This window comes from Temnothorax longispinosus, chromosome 4 (genome assembly GCF_030848805.1).
Source record: "Temnothorax longispinosus isolate EJ_2023e chromosome 4, Tlon_JGU_v1, whole genome shotgun sequence".
NCBI lineage: Eukaryota > Metazoa > Arthropoda > Insecta > Hymenoptera > Formicidae > Temnothorax > Temnothorax longispinosus.
Genome location: NC_092361.1, coordinates 11,142,223 through 11,166,569, shown reverse-complemented (window position 1 = coordinate 11,166,569; position 24,347 = coordinate 11,142,223). Strand labels below are relative to the sequence as shown.

The following is a 24,347-nucleotide window of genomic DNA, read 5'->3' as shown; positions in this document are numbered from 1 at the left end:
TGTGTGTGTGTTTGCGCGCGCGCGTGATATTATTTACACGTACACACACTCACACACACACACAAGCACACACCAACATGACCGCACACATTAAGGACTACCATGAGCCGATGAACCCATTTTTCCGATGTTTGACGCTCTGTAACTCGTAAACTGTCCATTTTTGGACTTTATGCTCATAGTCACTTTTCATCAGGACGTCATAAACTACATCATACTAAATTTTTAGCCAATTTGACCGGGATCCATTTTCCCGTGGTTTGGTGCGGGGTCCTTTAAACTTGTCGATTTCAATTGCTGTCGTATCGAAATATGATTTCCTTGAGTTTCAACTTTATAAAATGTATGAGAGCGTATATCTAGAGAGCGTATATATGTATGTATAATATATGTATAATATATGTGAGAGCAATTGATGCTCATGTGAGCCGCACGCATGCGGCACTCACGTGTGTGCAAATTTTAAAATAAAAATGTTTATAAATAAATATATATTTGGTCCTCTTTAATTTAACGTTTTTATAACTGCAATAGTACACTCTACCGGCAGGAATGCCTGGACATAATACATATACATATACATGTACATATATGTCATATACATATCAAAATGTCCAGGCATTCCTGCCGGTCAGTGTACATATTACATATACAAAAGTAGGGTACAAGGTGAGAGCAATTGATGCTCATATGACCCGCATGCATGCGGCACTCACGCGTGCGAGTCATATGAGCATCATTTGAGGACGCATCTGTCTAGCACCATGAGTTTACGCCGTGCAAATTATCCGCACGACGTGCACGCGTCGTGAGCTCACTTTGCGGGCATTTTGTTATCTGGGAACTTATGTGGGACAAACCAAAAGGCAATTGAAAACTAGAGTAGGAACATAGATTAGATATCAATAAAAATTCGGGTTCCCCTTCTGTCATCTCGTGCCATCGGTTACAAACTGACCATGAGTTTGATTGGGACAATGTAGAGATTCTGGACATTGAGCCATCTCTCTGTAAGAGGTTAATTTCCGAGATGGTATATTAAACGACAGTCATCTCCGTTAAACAAACAGAAAGTTACGGAATCTCTCTCAGTGGACTATCTTTCTGTTCTTAATCTGTTCCCACCTTTAGTAACTTCGTGCTTCCCCTTCCTTTCTTCTTTCCCTCCCGTTCCTTCCCCCCTTTTTTGTATATATACAGGGTGATTCAGAACAACCCCGCGTCCTTGTAAAGACGTATTCTTGAAGTGATTTTAAGACAATTTTTCCTGTACGAAAATTTTGTCCGAAGCTTACTTTTTGAATTACTGGAGAAAATATTTAGCGAATAACGGGGCGCGTACAGAAGGTAGGCAGGGGCGGCGCCGGCGCAACTCACCGTCCGACGCGGGCGTTAAGTAGGGCGCTCGCTGCGATCAGCTACACTCGCTGATCAAGAGACACGGTAGCAATTATTGAGATTCGTATTCTTGGGTAAAGCGCATCGCGAGACTGTTATGTATCTTTACGCAAAAATACGAATCTCAATAATTGCTTATGCACATACACGGTCCCTCTCTCTCTCACTCACTCACTCACTCAGTCACTCACTCACTTACCTTGTAGAGATTCGATGTCTTCATACTGCTGTAGCTTGACGGATGAATAATTTCATCGTGGATCGCACCTCACGTTCTCATGTGACAAATCCACACCGAATAATAAGCCAGAGTTTTTCGATTTTATAAATGGTCATGACGTATCGTAATAATTTTCAATCGTCGATTAATCGGCAGTGATTAATAGTAATGAATCAATAGATTCGTTTATAAGTCACTCAAATGCGTGAGTGAATCCGAGTATGTATCGCGATAAATACTTGGATTTACCCACGCACTTGAGTGACTTATAAACGAATCTATTAATTTATTACTATTAATCACTACCGATTAATCGGCGATTGAAAATTATTCGAAGAAAGAACACACGCGTAATCACAATAATCAACCAGAAGTTTTTCGTCTTTTACAAATTGTATCACGCATCAACACTTTCACGGATTTACTTACGCACTTGATCGATAGAATTCGGCATTTACGAATGAATCTATTGATTCATTATTATTAATTACTACCGGTTAATTATTCGGCGATTAAAAATTATTCGAAGAAAGAAACGCGTTACACATACACAGCGCACGTAACCCGAGACGCGGAGACTGTGCTCGATGACAGCGAGTGTAGCTGATCGCAGCGAGCGCCCTACTTAACGCCCGCGTCGGACGGTGAGTTGCGCCGCCCCTGCCTACCTTCTGTACGCGCCCCGTTATTCGCTAAATATTTTCTCCAGTAATTTAAAAAGTAAGCTTCGGACAAAATTTTCGTACAGGAAAAATTGTCTTAAAATCACTTCAAGAATACGTCTTTACAAGGACGCGGGGTTGTTCTGAATCACCCTGTATATATATATATATATATATATATATATATATATATATATATATATATATACGGTTCGTTCTCTCGCCGCCGAGTATTTTGTGAGTTCATTAACTTTAACACATCAGCACTAAAATGTCGATCCTGCAAAATGATTCACAACAGAAAGACACAATCTCAGATGTACGTATTCTTATTTTTGATCATTATTCCTTTTACAAACTCGCCGAATTAATTAAATCACAATTGTTACAGTATGGTCCACTTCGAATTCAACGTGGTGGCGTTAATTTTAGTAGCGTTAATTTTAGTGTAAGAGTATGTATGTTAACTTTTTCCGATTTTAGTCCTAATTGTTATTTGAAACTGAAGATGGTCCCATAAGGGACCGAAACGTTTGTCAATTTGTAATATAGAATTTTATAACACTTCCACCTCGTTGCGGCTCGATGCTCCTTTCCCTTTGATTTATTTATTTATTAGTTTTTGAATGTCTAGCATATTTCTTATGTTAACCTTTGAGCCATTCTTATTGCACTGTATTATTACTTTTGCTGGAAAGTATTTATATTTCCTAGTAAAATCCTTCCAATAATAAAAAAGAGTTCAAAATAAACTATGGCAACATTATACCCCACTTGGCATGTTATGTTGCTGAAATATTGAAATATTCGGAAATAGTATACAGAAATATTTCGTTAACATTTCATTTGTAACTATGCATCTGAAATATTTCAGAAATGTACCTGCATCATGTTTTTTTATAATATTGCATTAACAATATTTCTGAAATCTTTCAGAAAGTTGTTTACAATATTTGTAAGTGTCTGTAATATTGCAAAAAAATGTAGCAAATGCAATATTTCAGAAATATTTCTGAAACATTATAAAAGTAATATTACGTTTGCATTGCACAAATAATATTTCTGTAACATATCAAACGCAACATTGCATTTAAAATATTTCTGAAAAATTTCTGAAGGATTGCGTAGATAATGAAAAATTGAATTGCAGGCAGTGAATTTCTACAATATTGCAGAAGAAATATTGCAGATGTAATGGTTTAGAAACATTTCTGATACATGATAAAACTATTATTTACATTTAAATTGCACGCGTTATATTTTTGAATGTTTCACATACAACATTGCATTTGTAATATTTCCGAAAAGTTGCTGACAGACTTTAGAACTTATAAAAAATTAAATTTATTATTATATAATTATTACATTTTATTGCATTTTTTCTCTTTTATAATATTAAGAATTTTCTAATATTCCAAATTTTGTCATATGGCATTTTTAATATAAAATATAAAATACTTAATAATATTTAATATAAATTAATATTCGACGTTGACTGGCAAAAAAGATTTATTCGTATATCTGTATTGTTAATATTGTTATGCGATAGCTTTATGGTCACCAAAATAAGCAAGTATAAGAAAGAAAGAAGCGTCAGAGTCAGAGGATCACCACTACCCTGTTCGATCATCGATGTCAAGCAACAAGGCGCCGGTATACTACTTGGATGGGTGACCGGCTGAGAGAGCGGATTTCTTTGGACAAATGCGCGGCGGCTATACGCACATGGCTTAATATATTTTTTTTGTTCCGGTAACAAAATATTTCATTTTTTACATATCAACAAATAGTTTTTACGTCAGTAACAAAATTTTGTTTGCTAATACAAAACATTTTTCTCAGTGTAAAATGTATTTGAAATATCTCTGAAGTGTTTCTGCAATATTTCGTAGATATATTTCAAAAATATTTCAGTAATATTACCGAAATATTGCCGAAATCTTTCAGCAAAGTTGCATTTGAAATAATTGTGCCGATTGAGACATTGTTGAAATGTTGCAGAAACGGTCGTGAAATATTTCTGAAATATTGATGAAAGGTGTAATATTTCAAATAGAATTTTGCAGAAATGTTTCTGAAATATTACATGCCGAGTGGGACTTAATTAAACCATGAGGAAAATTTTCTTCGCCAGTGGATAACAGTAATGAGACTTCTTTGCCTATAGCTAGTAAATTTTATTAATAAGTCAGCACGACGTTTTGACTCTAATTCGAGTCCCTTTCAAGTGTATACATATTCTTACGAAGACATTTGTTAGTCACGGCAATGTGCAAGTCAGATCTAAAGACTAGAAAGAAACGGAACGAAATTTGTTTAAACTACGAATAACTAAATGAGTTCATGCATATGGTTAAAAAGGAAAAAAAATTCCTAACTTATGTACATGCTTCGTGCGTTATGTGATGATAAAACATGGTCAATTAAGTAAAAATTGATTGTGTCAGGAAGCACATCTACACACTTCAGTAACGGACAACACGCAATGAACAAAATCTAATAAACAATAATAGTTTATGATGACAAATAGAGATTGATTATGTAGCCCTTATTATTTTGTCATATATTGCTGTCAGGTTCTCTGTGTCCTTTTGAAGAAGAAGGTTGATCGCTTGATTGTGTTTTTTAATTAAAAACATCTCGGCGATTTCTCTCTTTTTAACATGTTTTTCTTTATGTAAAATTGTTGAATTAGACCAATTAAACTCATAATTTAATTCAAGCTAGTGTTTGCTTATTACTGAATGATTACTGGCGTGCTTTCTTATGTCAGATTTATGTTTCTTAATTCGAGTTTCGAGATGTTTTTTGTTTGTTCTACATACGTCGCGTCGCAGTCTGAACAGTCGATTTTATAAACTAATTCTATCTGTTTCATGTAATCCACCCTTATGGAAAAATACACTCAACTTTTGGTGTTAACCGTTAAAAAAACACCAAAGAAAAACCCTTAAAATTGGGTGTGATTTCGGACCGCCAATTGACCTTCAATTGGCGGTTCGAAATCACACCCAACTTTAAGGGTTTTTCTTTGGATGATGGTTAACCTTCAAGTGATGGTTAACCTTCAAGTGATAGTTAACCTTCAATTAATGGTTAATCCTTAAAAATGACGGTATAAACTCTAAAAATATGAACCCTCAAATGAAAGTAACACCCAAAGAGAATAAACCCCATATTTAAATGTTCTCAATTTGCTTCCGCCGATAATACATACCAGCAAAAGAGAACATCACTACACACTATGCAAAGTTTATATATATATATATAACCATTAGACGATATTAAGGTTTATACTTTGAACTTTAAACCTTAATATTGTCTAAATGGTTATATTTATGAAAAAAAACATAAGAGACTTTTTTTGTAGATCGTTAAATTTTCTACAAAAATATGTATTGAATATTTCATAATTTTTGATAGTCGATATGATACAACATTCATAAGAAGCAAAAACAATTTTTATAAAATTTATCAAACTTTAACTTTGAATATCTTTTGAACGGTTAAATTTATGAAAAAATGATAAGAGATCTTTTTTGTAGAGTGGTAAAACTACAGAAAATCTATGTGGCGCAATGCTATATTACTGTTTGTTAGATAGTTATAAAATTTTTTTTTTATCTTACTAAATAAAAAATAAAAAATCGCGATGAGCGACCTGTTAATATTAATATTAAGGGCTAAAATTTTAACAGTTATCTTATTTTACCTTCCTGCAAGTATATATGCTATTCGTGAAATGAAAAAAAAAGTTACTCCAAAATGACACACCCTATATATATATATATATATATATATATATATATATATTATAATATATATATATATATATATATATATATATGTATATATATATATACTACTATTATAAAGAGACAGAGTTTGTCGGTTTGATTGTTTGTCCTCGATGATCTTGAAAACCAATGGACCGAATTTTTACCAAAAGTATATGAAATAGGGGTAGAATTTCCCGGGAAGTGTCACTGTGTGTATAGTTTTTTGTTACCGATTTTCTGGAAACCGTTTTTTTTTTATTTCTCTAATTTTTCGAGAAATAATTGACGGAATTTTAAAGAATTGTATATAAAACAGGGGTAGAATTACCTGGGGAATGCCATAAAGTGTATAATTTTTCGTTATCGATCTTTTTGGAAACCGGTATCAGAAGTTTTTCGAATTGTTCGGGAAATAATTGATCAAATTTTAAAAAATTGTATAGAATTTTCCGGGGAGTGTTATTATGTTTATAGTTTTTTGTTACCAATTTTCTGGAAACCGGTTTTTTTTTTTTTTAATTTTTCGAGAAATAGTTGACCGAATTTTAAAGTATTGTATATAAAACAGGGGTAGAGTTTCCCGGGGAGTGCCATAAAGTGTATAATTTTTTGTTATCGATTTTTTTGGAAACTGGTATTAGAAGTTTTTCGAATTTTTCGGGAAATAATTGATCGAATTTTAAAAAATCTATACTATTATTATTATAAAGAGATTATTATAAAGAGACAAAGTTTATAGGTTTGATTGTTTGTGTTCGATGATCTCGGAAATCAATGGATCGAATTTTTACCAAAAGTATATGAAATAGGGGTAGAAGTTTCCGGGGAGTGTTATAGAGTGTACAGTTTTTTGTTACCGATTTTCTGGAAACCGGTTTTTTTTAATTCTTTGAGAAATAATAATATAATTGACCGAATTTTAAAGAATTGTATATAAAATAGGGGTAGAATTTTCCGGGGAGTGCTATAAAGTGTATAATTTTTTGTTACCGATCTTTTTGGAAACCGGTATCAGAAGTTTTTCGAATTTTTTGGGAAATATTTGATCGAATTTTAAAGAATTGTATATAAAACAGGGGTAGAATTTCCCGGGGAATGCTCTAAACTGTATAGCTTTTTGTTACCGATCTTTTTGGGAACCGGTATCTTTTTGGAAATCGGTTACGAAATTTTTCTATACTATCTTTACTATTATTTTTACTATTATAATAAAAAGACAGAGTTTGTAGCCTTTTTTTTGTTTGCTATGATCTCGAAAACCATTTGACCGAATTTTTACCAAAAGTATATAAAATAGGAGTAGAATTTTCCGGGGAGTGTTATAGAGTGTATAGTTTTTCGATACCGATCTTTTTGGGAACCGGTATCCGAAATTTTTCCAATTTTTTGAGAAATAATTGACCGAATCTTTCTGTGATGTTATTTTTTAACCCGGTATTTATTATTTTTAAGTAAAGACTAAATAAGTTGTTAAATTCATATGTTAAATATTAATCAATTTATCAATATCGAAAGTCGCTTTCGAGAAATAATTGACCGAATCTTCCTGTGATGTTATTTTTTGACCCGGTATTTATTCTTTTTGAGTAGAGACTAAATAGCAAAATAGCAAAAGCTACGCGTATGAGAGCCATGCATATGAGGTCGCGAGCGAAACCGCGAGGCATGCTAGTAAAATGATATATATATATATATATATATATATATATATATATACACTCGTACAAAAAAAATAGGGAACACTTCATAAACCCTAAAAATTAGGCTATTTTCAAACTGCTGTAAGTCGGCGAAAAATTATCGTAAAAAAAAATTTAAAAAAGCATTTTGAAGCTTGAAGTTTCAACTTTAACGCACTTTTGGTGGATTTTTAAAATTTTTTTAGTTTCTTTATTGTACGCCTTAAAAAAGAACACATTGTTTTGTTCCTTAAAATTAACTTATGTTTGACTACTTAAAACTCAATTAAAAAATTTGTTTTCAAAAAATTCAATTAACGTTTCATAAACTACATAATTTTACCTACAAAATGTTTTTTTTTTTAATTTTCCTACGATTTTTTTTGACCGATTTACATGACTTTAAAGCAAAACCTGTATTTTTTAGAAAAAATGACGTAACTCGATGAAAAATCATCGTAGAACAAACAAAAAAAAAGCATTTTAAAGCTCAAAATGTCAGCTTTAACGTGGTATCGGTGACTAAAAAAAATGTTTTTGTCTTCCTTGTTTGGTGCTAAAATTAAAAATGTTGATTTATTCCTTAAAATTACACATTTTTAACACTCTGCAGTTTGATAAAAAAATTTTTTTCACAAAATTCAATACAAATACCACAAACTGTAATATTTTACCTACAAAATGCTATTTTGAAAATCTTTCTACGATTTTTTTTGACTGATTTACACGACTTTGAAGCAAACCCTGTATTTTTTAGAAAAAATGACGTAACTCGATGAAAAATCATCGTAGAACAAACAAAAAAAAAGCATTTTAAAGCTCAAAATGTCAGCTTTAACGTGGTATCGGTGACTATAAAAAATTTTTCTGTCTTTCTTGTTTGGTGCTAAAATTAAAAATGTTGATTTATTCCTTAAAATTACACATTTTTAACACTCTGCAGTTTGATAAAAAAATTTTTTTCACAAAATTCAATACAAATACCACAAACTGTAACATTTTACCTACAAAATGCTTTTTTGAAAATCTTCCTACGATTTTTTTTGACCGATTTACATGACTTTAAAGCAAAACCTGTATTTTTTAGAAAAAATGACGTAACTCGATGAAAAATCATCGTAGAACAAACAAAAAAAAAAGCATTTTAAAGCTCAAAATTTCAGCTTTAACGTGGTATCGTTAATTTTTAGGGTTTATGAAGTGTTCCCTATTTTTTTTGTACGAGTGTATATATAATGTTTTATTTCGTATGCCAATTATTTCCACCAATTGTCTTAGAAAATATTGGTTTATTGGAAGTGTTTTAGATAAAAGTTGAAGGGTTTGAAGGAGACCGCAGTAGACTATTTTATTAGATTTTGGGTCCGGGGTCTGTATTGAGCCCAAGTCAAATTTTTTAAATAAAAACCCTTATTTCCTTATTGTATCATCTTTCTCTACTAATAAATTTGAACAACTTTTGTCTGAAACATTTTTTTATTTGCCTAATACTTTTTGAGATATTCAAGGAAAATATTTAGCTTATGATATCTTGATAATTCTCTTAAGTGAGAAAAAGTGGTACAGAGGACTTTTTAACTTAATTTTATTTAAAAAATGTGCTGTTGCAATAGCACTCCAATTTTTTTAAATATTTGTAAACACTCCAAGAAGATGCATACACAAGTATTAAAAAAAAATGGAGTATACTATTGCAACAGCACATTTTTTAAATAAAATTAAGTTAAAAAGTCCTCTGTACCACTTTTTTCTCTGGCAAAAAATCATCAAGATATCACAAGCTAAATATTGAAAAAGTTACCAAGTTTTCCTTGAATATCTCAAAAAGTATTAGGCAAATAAAAGAATTTTTCAAACAAAAGTTGTTCAAATTAATTAATAGAGAAAGATGGTATAATAAAAAATAGGGGTTTTTATTTAAAAAATTTGACTTAGGCCCTATTGGGCTCAATACAGGCCCTGGATCCAAAATCCAATAAGATCGTCTATTGGTCCCCTTCGAACCTTTCAACTTTTACCTGAAACACTTTTCCAATAAACCAAGCCGTCAATTGACACTTAACAAAGATTAACACAATAACATTTAAACGACACCCAACGATAAAGGGATCATGGCGACACTGATTAAATCGACATAGAACATTAAAGGTTAATACCCTGTTAACACCAAACCAACATCCAACGATGAGGATCAATCTCCAACCTACACTAAACATTGAGGCTTAATCCCCAACCTACACTTATCATTGAGAATAAACTCCCAATATACACTCATCATTGAGGGGTTTCCCGTTAGCCCTCGGCGGAGGAGCAGGTGGAAAGTTCGGGAAGGTTGAAATAGGGTCGAAAACAGAGCTGTGTGAAAGGGTGGAGGTGCAGGATTGAAGGAGGGTATGAAGGAGGTTGAGAGAAAGCGGTGGCATTGGAGGTGAGGGTAAAATCGAGGTAAAGCGGCCAGAAATTGAGGGAGAAGAGGAGAGGTTGAAAGTGAGGTTAGGATGACGGAGAGAAATTGGAAGGAGGACGCGGCGAGGGGAAAGGTAGGAGGGGTACAGAGTGAGTCGAGGAATTGAGTGCAGAAGTAACGGATACTCGAGCGAGCGGGAACGAGGAATCGATCGTGAGATCGATCGAGCCGGCATGCGAGAGAGGGGATATACCGACAGACGGCTGATGTGAGAAGCGAGGATAGTAGCGAGTTGGCGCAATCGATCGATTAAAGGAGCGAGCGGACCGAGCGAAAGAGAAGTGGCGTACCGGTTAGCAAGAAAGTAGAAAATCGATCGTAAGATCGATCGATTGCGCCATCGAGTCGGCATGCGAGTGAGGTAATATACCGACGGACGGCGGATGTGAGAAGTGAGGGTAGTAGCGGGCTGGCTTCGATCGATTAAATGATCGAGCGGAGCGTCGAGCGGTGTGAGCTGAGAGGTGATTGATCGAATGGAGCGTCGAGCAGTGTGAGCTGAGAGGTGTGGATCGGCCGCCGCGGGGCAGGAGAGGGAGACGAAGGTGAAGAGACGGAAGGGTAGCAGAGATGAGAATATACGAATACGAGTTACAGCAAGGATTTAGAGTGCCGAGAATTAGAAGGGTCTGAGAAAGAAGCGGGGAGGGAGGGAGAGAGGTGCTGATAGGGGAGTTGGAGGATGAGAAGGAGAGAGCGGAGCTGTTAGGAGGGTGTGCGGTATTTAGGCAGAGGGGGGTAGGGGTGGACGAGGACCTGACCATGGAGGAGAAAAGACGAGGTGAAGTTGCTGGAGAAGGCAAGAGAAGGGAGAGATAAGGGAAGAAAAACGCTGGTGGAAAACAGGAGAATATGGGTGGATGGAGTAGGGGGTCGAGAGGGGGAGAGGGTAGGGGGTCGAGAGGGGGAAGAGGGAAAGGAAGAGGGAGATGAAGAGAGGGAGGGAAAAAGAATGTAAAAGGCCGCAATGGTCAGGTCGGGTCAGGAAGGATGTATGTTTGTAAAGGGTTGGGTACGTCCCTGAAAAACGCCAGTTTATGTAATGTAGGTGTATAAATGAGGTGAAGATACAATGTAAAAAATTTAGGATCGTTCCTTTTAATAAAAACGCCTTTTAAACACTGCGGGGAAATGAAATAAAGCATACATACACATACCTACATACACTCATCATTGAGGATTAAACTCACAACTTACCTAAATCTTAATGGTCAACACTCAATCTACACCTAAATTTAAGTGTTGACACTTAACTTTAATGACAAACACTAAACTTACGCCCAAATTTTAGTGTTAACTCTCAAATTTGGGCGTAAGTTTAGTGTTAACACTCAAATTTGGGTGTTAACCATCAAAGTTGAGTGTACTTTTTCATAAGGGGATGCACTTATTGATAACACAGGCACACAAAAAATAAAAAGTGTCTTGGCCGAGACACTACACTAGTGTATTCCCATGTATTTTGACCCGCTGAATCCGAATCCAAAGTCAGAATTGTCAGATTGGCTCTCAGTTCCGAGCAAACTTAAAAAAAAAGTGTTCGTTTCGTGAAATTTTGAACTTTTTTTGAGGTTTGCTCGGAACTGAGAGCCAATCTGACAATTCTGACTTCGGATTCGGATTCAGCGGGTCAAAATACATGGGAATACACTAGTGTAGTGTCTCGGCCAAGACACTTTTTATTTTTTGTGTGCCTGTGTAATCTGTGTCGGGTAACAATTGTTTCGCAGAATTTTTTTTACAATTTTAATGTTAGTCATATGGAACCTTTTGTCAGACAGTAAGACCGCACGATTCACCAGACCCGTAATTACATTCCTTTTGTAATTTTCAGGATGATTCGAGAAATAATTGATGTACCTTCCAGAAAAGGTTGGTTTTTAACAACAATTTGTAATTAATGAGTGACCATTTCTGAGGACAGTTGTGTCTACGAAATTCAGCTCATTATTGTTTTCAATTTCATAAGTACCTCGTCAATGTTCATTTTTTGAATAATCGCAAATATATCGTCAACATATCTAAAAAATGTAGAAATTTTAAATTTTAGAGTGCTGAGGCGAAATGTTTTTAAGTCATCCATGACTGTATCATCAAATATGGGCGAAAGTGGAGAACCCATAGAGCTGCCGAAGATTTATTCATAAATCTGTCAGTCAAACATGAAACTGGTGGAACAGCTAGTTGAAGTTTGGAACGTTCCTGGAGCGATTTTTTTAAAATGATTTGTCCCATTTCTCCTTTGGCACAGAGACATTTCTGAGTGACAAATACGAAATACATAAGAGACCGAACCGATACACCCTGCGGAAGACAACCTATACTAAAAAAAAACCTACCCCCAAACCACTTTAAATATTCTGGTCACGCTGAAAACGATTTGTCTCATTTCTCTTTTAACACAGAGCAACTTCTAAGTGCCACACATGAAATACATAAGAGACCTATCCAATACACCCTGCGAAAGACACCCTTATAATCAAAGAACCTACCCCCGGACCATTTTAAATATTCTGGCTACGCTGAAAATGATTTGCCTATTTCTCCTTTGGCACAGAGCAACTTCTAAGAGGCACACAAGAAATACATAAAAGTTAGCAGTACAAAACTATTAATTTATTTGTCAACTGAATTAAGAAACACAACTTTTGTTTTTTATTTTACATTAAATCTAAACTACAAGTAAAGAATGAAAAACCGGGCCTTAATCTATCACTTATATCTCATATTTTTTTATTGCTTTTATATATTCTGTGTTGTTCACGCGTGTCACGATGTGTCACTTTCTTCCACTACCGCTGCTACCATCTCCACAGCGCGTAGCGCGAGACCGTCTTTTGTTAAAGAGTCGCATCTACGGTTAGAGCTATAGACATTATTGCATATAGTATATATAACAAAAGAAGATACTGTCTTGTTTACGTTAACTCCAAAGCGAGATACATCTGTTTAGTCAATCGTGTTTGGCTTGCAGTATGTTGTGTAGCATTAATGCTTGCTTTTCTACAATTATTTATTCACCGTGTAATACTAAAAAAGTATACGTACAGTTTGTGATTGCCACCTACATGTTAACAGTAAAATGGATGACTTAGAAAATATATAAGGTCGATTAAAATTAAGAAGTTAACTAAAGCATTATGTAACTTAGTGAATTCCATAGAAGACATAAATTTTGATTCTCGTGGGAAAGGATTTTTTACGAATTAGTAAGTTGCTTTCCCACACAGCAAAATATATCTGAGATATAACCAGTGCGACGCTTTTTCCCCCGGTCTCGCTATCCGGGGGAGGGCAATCGTGGATTGACAAAACGCAAAGTTAGGTTGAGCGACAAAGATGGCCAGGTACTCAGGTAACGTGGGCGCGTGCCCGCGGAGGATGGCCAGATACGAAAAGATACCGCGGGCTGAAGCCCGCAGATAATTGCCAGACAAACGTAATGTGGGCGCCAGGTGCGATTACTCGCACCACCGTACAATACCTTATTTACCGCAATGTCCCCGGCGATACCTCAGGCGGAGTTCCCGTTCGTGGGAATTTGGAGAGGAGGCGTAACGCAATTAATCACACAGAAATAAATGAAAATAAAGAATAATATATTTGAAGATAGAGAAAAGTATAATGGTGTAGTCGGAAATCGTAACAAAGAACAAAAAGAAGGTGTGCCGGCATAAGTAAATGCGGCGAACCGCCGTTCACGCGAACGCTAATCACAATCTGCCGCTGTAACGCAACCCCGACTAATATTCTCACATACGATTCTAACGATGTAATCCCGTCGAATATTCACAGAAACGTAAAACCGACGACACTCACGCAACGTTAATATTCTCACATACGACTTTAACAAAGAATAATATATTTGATACCGACGAAGACTCACAAATAACGCACGATTCTAACATGCATAACGCACGACTTTAATGCCGAGTTTACGACGAACTTAACGTAACGGGACGCTACGGGACGCGAAGTAACGTAACGTAAACTTAACGGTTAAGGGGATCCTATATATAGTGGCAGTAGTTACCAACATTTTTCTTTATTTTAAAAAATCTTTGAATTGGCTTTACAGAATAGCAAAATCGTTTTACAGAATTAAAGTACGCACAAAAATCTACCTCGCGACACACGATTTCATATCGGGAACAAAAAAATAAAAAATTTGGTAATTATGCAGTAATAGGGACCACCCTCCGATGACCTTGACCTTGACATATGTTGTCAAGGTCACCCTCCTGAGTGACCTTCGGAAGGTTTTAGCCGTCGCTCGTTATTCGTTAAAAAGTTATTAACAAAAAAAGTTTCGAAAATATAGCAGCTATTTTGAGTATTGGAAGGCATAAATAAGTAATATATATGTCGAAATAGTTCACGCATACACTTTTCACGCAAACCGAGGTTCACGCACACCCCCCCCCCTGCTTTCGGGGGAGGTGCGGTAGCCCCGAAAAAGTTCACGCATACACTTTCCACGCGAACTGAGGTTCGCGTGGAAAGTGTATGCGTGAACTTTTCATGCGTGGAAAGTTAATATGCGAGATGCCACATAGGTTAGTTGACGCGCTTTAAAAGTATTTAAGTGTTTAAAGCGCGTCAACTAACCTATATATGCACTTATATATACTATATTTTCCAAACTTTTTTTGTTAATAACTTTTTAACGAATAGCGAGCGATGGCTAAAATCTTCTGAAGGTCACTCGGGGTCATGACCTTGACAACATATATCAAGGTCATTAAAATCGGTGAGGTCGCCAAACTTTTTTTTGTTAATAACTTTTTAATAAAAAACGAGCGACGGCTAAAACCTTCTGAAGGTCACTCAGGAGGGTGACCTTGACAACATATGTCAAGGTCAAGGTCATCGGAGGGTGGTCCCTATTACTGCATAATTACCAAAAATTTTACTAATTTGGGCACATACAGCTGTCATCTGACGACAATAACAAAAATACTGCAGTATATAAAATGACACCCATATGAGAAGTTCTCCCGTAGCCCTCGGCGGGGGATCAGGTGGATTGTATAAAGGGAGGAAGGGGTGTCGGAAAAGGGTGTTGTGGGAGTGAGTGAGGGTGGAGGATGAAAAGAAGGAGTGAAGGAGGCTGAAAGGAGGTAGAGTGAGAGGAGGTGAGGGTGAGAATGAGGAGGGATGCCAGGAATCCGTTGGAGAAGAGGAGGCCTGGAAGGAAGAGGTTAGGATGACGGTGTAATTTTGGAGGGAGGATGCAGAGAGAGGAGTAGAGCCCAAGACGGGAGAAGACAGAAGAGAAGGGAAAGGAAAGGAAGACGGAGGTGCACCGAGGAGGGCTTGCCGGGCGTGACGGCGTGGAGGCGCCGGAGCGGCCGTGGGGGTGAGCATGCTCGGAGGGACAAGAGGAGGCCGGGGAACCGGCTAGTCGGCAGCCCATGTTACAAGACGAGGGAGTCGAGTGAGATGACAACATGGAGTATCGATCGAGCGATCGATCGATCTGACACGAAAAGGATTGCTGATGGTGGCGCGGCTGGTGAGAAGAGGAGCTGTGAGTCGGCACGACGGACCGATCGATCGAACGATCGAGGCGAGTCGAGGGCTGTGGAGAGTAGGACGGGTAACCGGCCGCGTGAACGGAGGAGAGAGAGGGAGAGAAAGCGAAGGAGGAGGGATCGAATAAGGAGAGGAGGTGCCGAGCGCGCCTGAACGAAGAGATCGGCCGACGCATGGCAAGAAGACGGAGAGAGGTGGACGGGAGGGAGAAAGGGGAGAGGGGAGCACGGAGAGTGAGATGTGAGGAGCGAAGAGGGGCGAAAAGAGAACGTGGAAAGCGAAGAACGGTGAAAGGATAAAGGAGGAAAAGGACCGAGCGGAGGGCAAAGAGAGGAGAGCGGAGAAGCGGAGAGAGGGGAGTAGAAACAAGCGGGAGGAGGAAAGAGAGGCAGGCGAGCGAGGAGAGGGAAGGGAAAGTGATGAGGTAGGATGAGGCGAAAAACAGGAGGGCAGCTTTGGCGGGGTGAGTGGAGAAAGACCGAGACGGCGCCGGGGGTCAGATGCCGAGCAGGGTGGCACTACCGCGGGACGTCGACGCAGCGGTTAAAGACAAAAGGGGTCTGTTTGGGTAAAATAAGAGGGGATTTCTTTAAGGAAAGGGAGTAAGAAGGGGGTTAAGATTGTGGGTTGTAAGGAGAGGTTTGACAAAGTTTTGTGTGCAGAATGGGAGCAGGACAAGGAGATGGCAGGATGCGGAGAGGAGCTGGATAGAACAAAGGAGGCAATAGGAGAGGCGGCTGAAAAGAAGAGAGCCCAGCTAAGGTGCAGGGAGCCTGTCGTGCGAGGGAGTGGCGGACAGAAGTAGGGCGGAAAGGAGGGAAATGAGGGGGTGGGAAGTTTGAAGCGTGGAAGGGAGGAAGGTAATGTAGTGTGTATAGGGCCGCAGTGATCAGGTCGAGTTAGGAAGGGGTATGTTTTGTAAAGGGTTGGGTACGTCCCTGAAAAACGCTAGTAAGAGGATGTGTAAAAATTTGTGTAAAATTTGTTGCGAGGGAGAAGGTCTGTCACGCGAGGAAGGAGAGGATGACGCCAGAGAGTGAAGACGGAGCGAGGAGAGGGAGGAATGGGGGATGAGATCAAGGTAGAGGGCGAAAAGAGGATGGAGGAAAAAGAGTGTAAAGGGCCGTAATGATCAGGTCGGGTTAGGAAGGTGTATATTTTGGGTGTAAAGGGTTGGGTACGTTTCTGAAAAACGCCAGTTTAGGTTAAGAGGATGTGTAAAAATTTGTGTAAAACTTGTTGTAAAGGTTTGGGTACGTTTCTTATAAAAACGCCTTGCAAACCCTGCGGGAACAAGCAATAAATACATACATATACATACATATAAAATGACACCCAGGCGAGGTAGGGACAACATGTAGGAACAGTATTGTATAAATAAAACTAAGATTCAACGACTAGAAAAAAAGATATTCTAAAATAAAGTTTTATTAAGCAAAAGCACATTCAGGTTGATAGGATAAGCAGTATTGCGTGTAGCGAGAGATGGCGCAGCAATCGAACAAGGACAGATGCCTCTCGTTAGACAAGGACAGATATAGATATATAACATAGAAAACAGGATTAGAAATGTTGACATTACCGACGTCGAGGAAGTTTGGCCTCCACTATAGGATCCCCTTAAGGTATACGTCTGTGAAATTACGATCGCCGTAACACACCGTAAAGGAGCGCGCATTAAAAAATGGCTTAACAACGTTGTTAAAAGGCTGTAGTGTGGAGGTTTGTTTTTGTTGCCATTCTCGTTGGTAGTTTCTGCTTGATAGTTTAAAATAAATTCTGCTGTATGCATTACCAATATTTCAATTTAATTTTAATTAAATGTCAAATGCTACTCTTGAGCTTGAATGCAGCCGCGCGTCGAGTCAAAAGTGTTGATTGGTTAAAAGAGTCACGTGAGCAGCTCGACTAGACGGAACGCGAGGTAAAAGCTTGACATTGGCAAACTTTCACGTCGCGTTGAGTTCTGATACTTTACGTTACGTTACGTAAAGTCGATCGTAATCATCCGCATATAAAAACAATGTGTTTAGGTTTTACGTTACTTCGCGTCCCGTCGCGTTCTGTTACGTTAAGTTCATCGTAAACCCGGCATAACACGCAATACCGACGAATTCACACATACGACTTTATCGCAACGCATTGAACCACGCAACGAATTCACACATACAATTTTAACGCAACGCTTTGAACCATGCAATGCACGCGTGTACTCGGGCCGCCACGAATTCGTACTACAATAGCTGCGGGCGATCTCGCCGTGTCGGCCCTGCCAACAAGCGATCGTTTTCGCAATCAATACCTTCTCTCTTCGCTTCTTGCTGCGGCGCTACTCGAACTATCGTCGCCCCGACGCGGCCTCTTCAAATGATCCGGCTGTCCGGGCCGCGATCATCGGGCCGGCATTCCGAGGCTGGCCAGGCCATGGCCCCGTCTACCGGCAGCCCCTTGGGGTAGCGGCCACAAGACCGTACGCTCCTTAGGTCGTGGCTGTACCCTGGTCTCCAATGGTCTTCAGGGTATCCCTCTTCGGGGTTCTTGGGCTTTCACGTCTTCGGTGACCGCTCGGAGTCAGATCTCGTCGGCGGTCCTTATGTTGCGCCTGCGGGGAGGTCCGGGCGGGACCCGACTGGCAGCCACGTCCCTCGGTCGCTCCCTGAGTCCTCCAATTTTTCCCCCGTTGCGACTCAAGGCCGTTACACATGATACTTGGTCAACACCGGCAATCCCCTTAAAAGAAGCTTACAACTAATTAATATAATACCACGGTCCTCCCCCGCTCCGAACGAGGGAGCACCCCTGAATTCTCCTCGGCCGAGCCCGTCCGGACAGTGGGCGCGACTTGTCACGTCACACCAGATATCTTTATGCCTACAATTTTAAGTCAAATCTGAGATATCTTATTTTCAGATATTCACAGAATATCTGCAAGACATCATTACTCGATATTGCATTATATCTTTGAAAAAGACATCTCTGCAACATTTGCATTCAAATATATAGCTGATTCATAGTTAGCTCTTATATTTTATAAAGATCAATTTAAGTTTATTTGTAGCCAATAAAACAATCCAAGAAAACTTGGATGCCGTACCGATTTGTCCCGGCAAAAATCACACGCCGCGAGGGAACTTAGAAAATTTTTACTCGGGCGGCGCCGGAAGTAACGACCGCGACGCGAAAGCAACTCGCCGTGAGGGGATTTAGAAAACTTTTGCTGGGGCTGCGCCCAGAAGTAACAACCGCGGCGCAAAAGCAACATGCCGCGAGGGAATTCAGAAAATTTTCGCCCGGGCGAGCGCTAGTAACATGCACTGCCGCGACGCGGCTACATGCGCCAGTACCTTCTCGTAAGCAAAAATCCTTATGCACTAGGATAAAAGGCGAGCCTGTGAGATACTTGGCTCTAATATTTTTCGTAATACCTCCGAGATATCATACAGTGCAGATATGGTAAAATGCAAAATATCGGAATAGTATCGAAGCATAATTTTGAATTTATTGCAAATTCTTATGAAAAGAACTTCTTTTATATTTGAAGAAAGACTCAGAATTGATGACATAAAAATGCATTTCTCTTGAACTCTTAAGAATCATTTTAGAACAGAGAATAAATATGGAAAAAGAATTAATTTCATAAATCGAGAATTTAAAAAAAATTCTTTTTTTTTCTTGCTATTTGGGTTGTATACATAACATATCTGCTTTTAAATGAGGCATAGATATCCGATATATATGCAGAATCAGATATCATATCTGAAATAAAATTATCATGGCTTTTTATAATCTTGGAGATGTCTCTGAGATTTTCTCATATCTTGCGCAATCAGATATTCCGTCATTCAAATATTATCTAGATATCTTGGTGATATATTTTGCTGTGTGGGTTCGAATATTAATTATTATACAAATATTTTATTATTCAATTATTTTATTATACAAGTATTTTATAATAATTTCATATATATGTATGTATCATATTTATGTATTATTTGTATTATTTATGCTTTCCTAAAGCTATTTCGAAAACAGAAAAAAAATTTGATAATAAGAAATACAAATATTATAAAAAGACGTAGAATAATATAATCATAAAAATATACAATATATTGTAAAAAATATAGTACACTCTGGATCGAAAGTTGCTATCCCTAACAGCAATAATATCCTATATATCTATAGAATATACTAAAGATGTACTTAATATACTGAGAACATTCTTATAATATCTTATACTTTATGATATCCTCTGAATATTCTCAGAATATACATTTGCTGTTAGAGACCAATATTAAGAAGACAGAATCTGTACTTTATGAAGATAATAATATTTTAAATGAAGATGTTTTGCACGAAAGTTTATCTTTGCCACATGAAGAAATTGATATAAAACATTCAAATAAAGTATTACATGACGTAAATTACGAAACGTTATGTGATAATTCCACTACTCCACAGCGACATACGTTAAGATCAACACATAAATTACTTTTTGATAATAATGATATTAATAATGATAATTTTTCTAATGTTACAATAGAAGATGGAAATAAAACAGATTCTGCATCTAATAGTGATTACACATTCAGCAATAAAAGCGATAGTAGTTCCATAAAATGTAACCAACAGAACTCAAAATTATCAACTCAAAAGAAATTTTGTATTTTGCAGGGACAATTTCATATTCAACGAAGTATTATTTTCAATAAATATGAAATTATAAATAACACAAAAATACGAGAAACAATACTACATAATGGTACATGCATTATATTTTCCGTGTCCATTACACTTTTATGGTGGAATACGACGTAATACCGACTCTTTAATAACATACGCAAAGTGCAGATATAGCAGTCATGTACAACCATTTAAATTTGATATTACAAATTTAAATAATGCTATTATCGACATATTTGTTTCCAGTACAGAGTGCACTGAAATATTACACAAAGGTCGACCTATTTTTTGTACTTTAAGAGGTAAAGCGCGAGAAGAGGCCAAGATGAAAATGCAATATATGTCTCCTCGGATGTTGCAATTAAATACGTTACAAAGTGTGGATCTGGAACTTGCACAAGATGGATATTTTCAAGAATTGCGTATGCTTAGTAGATATCAGAAAGCAAAATCTGAAGATAATAATAAAAATGACTTACATCTTTCTTCATATGATTTATCCGACTTATTTCAAAAATACATTATAGATCAACAATCTAATGATTCATATGTACGAAATGCAAGCTTGCAATTTCATGTATATATGTATACAGAAAAACAAATTAATGTATTAGATAAGAATGATATTATATTTCGATGCTACTGGCTCTATTATTCGCAAACCGAAAGATATAATTTGCAAATTAACGCATTCTATATTATGCAATGGTAGTAAATAAAAATGTACTATACTTCCAATAGCTGAAATTATTACCGCAGTACGTGACACTAATGCAATAGGTATATTTTTAAAAACATTTCATTTTTTGCAAACTAATCGGTTCACTTGGCCATTATTCTCAATTATTGTTGTCGACTAGAGTTGGGCATTAATAAATGCAATAATGAACGAATGGAATACAACAACAGTATCAGGATATTTAGAAGAAGTTTACGTTACTCTTATGTGACGTTGCACCGTGTGCACGTCACAGTCTTCGCCACTCGAGCCTTTATATTGCGCGCGTACTGCCTAGTTTGTAGTTTTTAGGAAAAAGCGGCCGAAAGGCCCATTTGGGCAGCGTGGCGCCATCCGCCGGTGCGGCGAAGCGCCCCGATCTAGGGGGCCGCGAGTCGAAGCCGCGGAAATGATCCCGGCACTGTTGGGTCGATCGCGAGCGTGGACTAACGTACGGCGAGAGCCTTCCCGTTGCGCCGAGAATAAGCGAGGGCGGCGGCCCTAGAAGTTACGTTGCGAAGGAAGGAAGGACGAGATGTAAACGACCAGCAATCCCGGACCTCAGGTATCGGGGAACAGCGGGGCGGATTGTCGGGTACCGTTTCGCGTTATTTTTGAGAGAGACGCGTAGATTTGCTTGAGAGTTTCCTTACTTACGCGCCATTGCCGTGAATCCCTTGCCGGGATTCTCACCTTTTCGTTTTGTTTCTACGAGTAAGACATAGCCCGCCCGCTGACTCCCCGTAAGAATACCGAAGGGGCGTCCGTTTCTTCCCGACTCGACCGGTGTAGTATAAGATTTTGCGTGTAATCAAGCACGACGAGCGACCGCGTGGCACCGGCCGCGCATCATGAGTGTGGCGCGTGTTGCGAGATCAAACCTCGCGGATCGGCTCAACAGTCATTAGAGTTAAATTACCGTTTAGAGTATTCCGTATTCCGTATTAGTTTTGCGTCTATCGATTTGCGTACCGTGTAAGATATCGGCGTTCCCGTTAGAGTTAGTTTCGAGTATTTTGCGATCTGAGTCGTGCGTGCTTTCCACGTATACGGTCATTCTGGAGCGTGCCGGCTTCCTGATACGTTAATTACCGCGCCCGGTACGGGAAGTGTGAGGCGTCGGGGTAACGGATCTGGAGGGAGCCTTTCCGGATAATGTAAAAAACGGCCGCAATTACCGTTCAGAGATGTAGAGTATGATGTACTCCGGCTGAAAGTATTACGCGCCCCGGGGTGAGACGGGCGTGAGTATCACGTGCTTGCAGCGTGTATCGTCTATTCTGCGAGAAACCTTTATTTTGCGTGTATCGTTCATTCTGCGAGAAACATTTATTTTGCGTGCATCGTTCTTTTCGCGAGAAATATTCCGTTTAGGTGCATTGTTCATTGTGCGACCAATATTCCGTCTTCGAGTTCTCCATTTCGCGCGTACCGTCAGTTCGGGGATTTTAATCGGCGGCGTATAGTAATAGCGAATCTTCTGTCCTTACGCGTATTAATTGTCCGGCGAATAATATTTATTCGAGCCACTTTGAGCGGACCCGCGTTGAAAGAGCGCGTGATCAAGACGTGACTCTCGCATAATAAATATTGTCCCGCATTCCGCGCCTCTAGCCCTAACGTAAACAGGCTGAAAATTCTCGAGGCGTATAACACCCGAGCCTTGAACTTGATGGCAATTGCCTGGCTATACAATATATTATCGCTTTTCTTATTTTATCGCCTCCGAATTATTTTTGTGTGTGCCTCGCCTAACCACTGTCAACGTCTCATAAAGTTGTGCGGTCCTTGAACCCCGATCCTCTACCGCCGATTGAGCAGCCGTCGCGAGCGGTCAGAGCAGAGTGTTCGAGTTTGAGCCTTCCGAGTATTTGGAGTAACTTTAAATTTGAGAGGATTTCGAGTTCCTTGGAGCATTAAAAGTAAAGTTAGTGTTAACGTTCGCGTATTTCGAGTCAAAGGAGGTGGTGTGGCCTTCTCCACACCTGGCGCCCAACATTTTTGGAGGTTGTATCTTGCTCTGCTACTCGCTCAACATATTTATGGCGCGGTATATCGGTGCGGTCGCGCATAACCGCCTCGCGGCCGTAGAAAATAGCGTCGCACTTAATAAAAAAAAAAATACGTTCTAATTTAATTGTTGTACATAGCTGCTGCGCACACTTTCAAAAACGCGTTTTGTCTAGTATTTATAAAAAATTTTCAAAATATATGAAAAATAAAAGTCTTATATTAGAGTGCATGGGTATATTAATACATTGTAATACTTTAGACGATTTAGATTATTGTTATGTGGGATTATTTTCCGTGCCCGGTCGGTAATTGATGATCGAAGATCACGTATCGAACGTTTCGCGAAGTTGTGCGCGTCGACCGCTCCGGATCGTTAAGGGTCAGTCGGACAGAGCAAGTCGAGCAGTTCAAAGCAATCCAAAGTAACGAGTTGCGCGAGTGATTATATCAGATTATAAGACAGTATTAACGTTGCACGTTTTGCTAAGAGTATTCAACGAGTTATACGAGACTATTGTAAGACAGTAAGAGTTACGTTTGCCCGCGATACGAGATTATTGTAAGAGTTACGTTTGTCCGAGATACGAGATTATGTAAGTAGTTAACCTAGGCCGCTTCTAACTAGGGAGCTCCGAGGAGGGGGGTATAGAGGGGGGTGAGGGGGGGTATTGGATTTCGCGGGGGAAAGGGGAGGTGGCGGGGTATCGGGTTACACAAGAGTATTGGATTTCGCGAGGGGTGAGGAGGAAAGGGATGGGAGGGGCGGGATATCGGGTTACACAGGGGTATCAGATTACAAGGAGATAACGCGGGGGTGAGGGGGAAAAGGAGGGGCGGGGTATTGGGTTACACAAGGGTATCGGGTTACACAAGGTATCGTGGGAAAGGGGGAGGGGAGGGGGTTGACCTTGGCATACCACCGTGATGACTCACCAAGATGACTCACCGGGATAACTTACCCGTGCCGCGGGTCCGCGGAAGGGGAAGTCCGCGTTTGCGGTCGCGTCGCGGTCGCGGTCGCGCCGCGGGGTCCGCGTGGGAGTCCGCGCGGGCCGCGTTCGCGTTCGCAATCGGGGCCTTGTTTGCAACGACGCCGCTAGGCGGCGCACAATGGGTAAGACTAACTCGATAGCGCACTTTCTAGGAGCGTGTTTTGTCGATGACGCATCGAACCTGTCGAAACATGTTCGTCGTAA

At 38.9% G+C, this 24,347-nt stretch overlaps 1 pseudogene; it reads left to right on the top strand.

Annotated features, from left to right (window-relative positions):
• The window catches only part of LOC139812159 (uncharacterized), a 240,992-nt pseudogene that overhangs the window by 198,304 nt on the left and 18,341 nt on the right, over nt 1-24,347 (top strand).